We start from the raw sequence: 4,018 nt of genomic DNA, 5'->3' as shown, positions 1-4,018 counted from the left end.
CTGTCCTAACTTATATAGCCCCTGTGACCTCATTCACCCGGGCCAGCGGAGGTCAGCCCCAGTTGGCTGTCAGCCAACCAATTTGAAATGCATCACCTGTTACTGGGCAGATTCCAGCTCCCCAGGTAGATGCCCCTCACCCAGGTACCAGTCACGTAGGCAGAGGGAGCAGGTTTCCCCCTCCCTCAGGAATGCAGCCAGCTCAAGTTCCCTAAAGAGACAGGCTGAGGGTGTGGTCCCCTATGTGCTGGGCCCATCCTAATGGAATGGTCACAGCACAGAGATTTAAATCAAGTGTCACAGGGCAGAGATTTTAAACACATGGTTACAGGGCAGACATTTTTGGGGAGAAACCAAGGTGGCTTTCTGCCACAAGCTGCTCTTCTGTCTGCTCCCTGTAACTGCCAGGAAACCAATACACAACTAGTGGAAAACTCAGAATACTGGAAATGTGATAAGCAGTAGGGGCTACTTCATCTACTAGCTACATACCTTAAACTATCAGGTGGATTCAGAGCAGCGTGTGGTAACCTAGTCTTGAGGGGACACAGGCTGTGGTCACAGCAGCTACCTCTCTCTCTGTCTTGATATCTTTTTTAATCTCTGATGGATAAAATTTTTTGGAAGCTGCTTCTCTGTGTTTGAACACAACTCTCAGACTTGAAATCCAAACAGCAAACTGAATGCACGATGATGACCCCAGTTAAAGCGAGAGAGCTGCCTTAACAGTTGGTTCCCTAGTCCAGGAGTATTGGATGAGGGTCAATGGGCCAGTCTGTGGGACAGTTCATAATGACGCACCGTAGCGATTTAGGGTGGCCATCATAGAGGACATTCCGGTTTTCCGCTACTGTCCTCTGTCCTCTATTAACACGAAACCCAACGCCTTTATGTCCTCTATTTTTCTCTTGAAGAGAAAAGTAGAGGACATAAAGGCATTGGGTTTCATATCAATAGAGGACAGAGGAAACCAGACTGTTCTCTGTGATGGCCTCCTGATAGCCAGCACACAGGGCCAGTCCAGTGGAGTGCCACATGCAGCATGCACCCCTAGGCTGGCCCCTGCCATGGTAGCTGTGGCAGAGAGGTTAAGGTAATGGACTCCAAATCCACTAGTGTCTCCCTGCATAGGTCTGAAGTTTTCGGTTACAACCTGGGGTGTCTGTTTCTGTGGGGCCAGGCTCTTTTGCAATGAAAATGTTTAGGGGGTGGGACACATGGCTTACAAACAGAGGCTGAGGGAACAGGGCTTATTTAGTCTGCAGAAAAGAACATTTAGGGGGGAATTAATAGCAGCTTTCAACTACCTGGTGTGGTTACAGAGGGGATGGAGCTCCACTTTTCTCAGTGGTGGCAGATGACAGAACAAGGAGAGATGGTGTTAAGTTGCAGTGCAAGGGAATTTTGGGTTGGGTATTGGGAAAAACTTTTTCACAAGGAGGGTAGTGAGGCACTAGAACAGGTTACCCAGAGTGGATGTGAAATCTCCATTCTTGGAGGTTTTTAAGACCCAGCTAGATAAAGCTTTGGTTGGGAGCAGGGAGAAATGAAGGGCATATTGGTGTCCAAGACTTCTGCTCCCCTCTTGGGAGCTCAGGGCCACCAGGGACCACCACAGTAGTGTCACAGTTAGTGCCCACCCATGCTGTTACCATTGTGACAAGATATGTTGCCGTAGCTTGTTGCTACAGTGACATAGCATCTCATGTAGACGTGCCTGGGGAGTGGCTGCTGAAAGGGAGAGTGAACAGGGCATGACCAGGTTTTTTTCCACTGTTCTTCTCTTACTTACAGTGCATTTAAGGTCTAGGTAGTGGTAATTCAGAGGCTGTACCCTAAACTCCCGTGTCTGCCACGTGATTTTGTCACTGGGTCACTTGGGGCACCTATAGATATGCAGCAAGGCTGCTTTGATGTACTGTAATTACAGTGTGTGGGAGCAGACTTGCATCTGCTGGAGCATGGTAATTACTGTGCTCCAGCAGACTCCAGCGCCATGTGTACCAGCGTCCCTGCAATGAAAAATGGTGGCTACGCTAACTAAAGCACTGTCCCTCCACACTCCCGGAGCATGTGTATAAACACCCCTGGTTTTGTCACTCGCACTGCTGGGCAGCTCACACTCACTACATGGACTTGGCAGAACTGTCCCCTCTCTGGCTAGACTAGTCCCCCACGCTGTCCAGGATGGGCTTCTCTTGTACTGTTCTGACCAGCCTCCAGCACTGGGCACTGGGCACTGGGCACTGTCAGGGATGGGATACAGGATATGCTTGACTATACAGTGAAGGGGTAGGGGATGAGGCCGGCTGGGTGGGGAGAGTGGGGCAGACTGTGAGCTCATAGATAGGCATTGGTAGGATATCAGGCATTGGGCCAGAGAGACAGTGACCTCATAGAGGGCTGACATCACCTGCAAGGCAAGTTCCAGGACCCCAGGCCAGAGGCTCAGACCTGAACAGACCTTCATGGTGGCAGGTCTCTCTGGCTGAAGCTGATACTGGTGAGGGAGAATCTGATTTCTATTTCTGGTCCCAGGGCCACCTCTCATCTGCCCATCCCTTCTGCCCCACAGGTGCCACCCCCAGAAACTCTCACGTTTGGGCCAAGTAGTGCAGTTGGGCCCCTCTCTCTGCCTGGTCCCCAACCCTTCCTCGTGGTTAATGAGTTCAGGGTTGTGGCCTTCCTCAGTCACAGTCTGTAATTTAGGCCCAGGTCACAGGGCCCTAGCACACAACCACATGGTAGTAGCTTTGGTATAAAAGCCAGTTTGCCAAATCTCAGCCAGTTCAAGCCCCCTGCAATGTTTGGGCTCAGGACAAAATGCCTAGTTGTACCCTTTTGATGGGCGGGGAGCGTTGATCCCCATATTCCCCTGCAGCTCTGTCTGTCTCTCCAGCTGCCTGTCACTCTGACTTGGGCGCTGCTGACCTGAAAGTAAAGAAGCTGCTCCAAGTCTCAGCCACTGAGGGTCAAGAACAAAGCTGCAGACCCAACAAGAGCTCCCCCCATCACTCCTCTGACTTCCACAGGGGCTTCTCCTGTCTGCTCTAGTTCTCCCTTCCCTTCTCCTCTTGCCATTTCCCTATTCCTACACTGTTTCTGCAGAGCAGCTGAGCTGTGCCTGAAGGGATCTGGGGGGAGGCAGTAGAGGAACAGGATTTTCCTCCAGTTCCTTCCAGGGAGGGCTCAGGAGGGTGGCAGAGACGTTTGAGGAAGGTCATGCATGGGGTTAGGGGCTCTGTGTCTCTCTGCCTGACGAAAGCAGTGCAAATGAGAAGTGGGAGGGGGGGCAATTTTGGGGGGTGTTATTTATTGGACCAGGTGTAATATGTGGGAGCAATGTTAGACAAAGGCACAAAAGAAGGGCACCTGGTGGCCAGAAACTTCTCTAATTAAACAAAAAGACTGACTGTGAGAAAAAGGTGACAGAAAAAATAGAAATTGAAGTGGGGAATTCTTTCCCACCTATATGGTCCAAGAAAAGATGTCCCTAAAATCACCTTGATCCTTCCATATTGCCCAGACCATTATCGCTACAACAATACTCCAACCCTACTGGGAGGACAGATATGGCTTTTATTCAAATGAGACAGACATAGCCAATCATGGGGCAAAGCTTTTGATGCTAGGAGACAATAGCCAGGAGGTTGCTTAGCGCAAGGTGATTGTGATCCAATTACATTCCATACTGCCAAAGAGAAGAGATTAAACTTGTAATTGTATGGCCATGACATCACATCACACGATCAGTGTTTCTAATCATCTAATCCCCCCAAATCAAAGATAATGAGGAACACAACTGATAGGAGAAAAACATTACAAAAAAAATTACAAATGGAAGTGGAGAATCCTAGGAGAATAGTTCGCCATTTGGCCAAAGAGCCATGACTCTACATTCAAGAAAGAGAAGCCTTTGTTTCTAAGCCCCTCTGCATTCAGCAAGTAAGGGAAGGCAGCAAATAGGGACCAAGCAGCAGTTTCATAGTTTCATAGTTTCTAGGGTCGGAAGGGACCT

General features: G+C 49.6%; 1 long non-coding RNA gene across 1 annotated transcript in view; it reads left to right on the top strand.

Annotated features, from left to right (window-relative positions):
* Positions 1–1,943: 1,943 nt before the first annotated feature.
* LOC109296195 overlaps positions 1,944–4,018 on the top strand; it is a 12,388-nt gene continuing 10,313 nt past the window's right edge. Inside the window, exons 1-2 of the long non-coding RNA XR_002096915.1 lie at positions 1,944–2,027; positions 2,351–2,356. This is a non-coding gene — a long non-coding RNA (uncharacterized LOC109296195). The remainder of the gene's footprint in view (positions 2,028–2,350; positions 2,357–4,018) is intronic.

The sequence above is a fragment of the Gavialis gangeticus genome, unplaced genomic scaffold, assembly GCF_001723915.1.
Source record: "Gavialis gangeticus isolate Ggan-Ray unplaced genomic scaffold, GavGan_comp1, whole genome shotgun sequence".
Classification (NCBI taxonomy): domain Eukaryota; kingdom Metazoa; phylum Chordata; order Crocodylia; family Gavialidae; genus Gavialis; species Gavialis gangeticus.
This window is presented reverse-complemented; position numbering and strand designations above follow the sequence as displayed.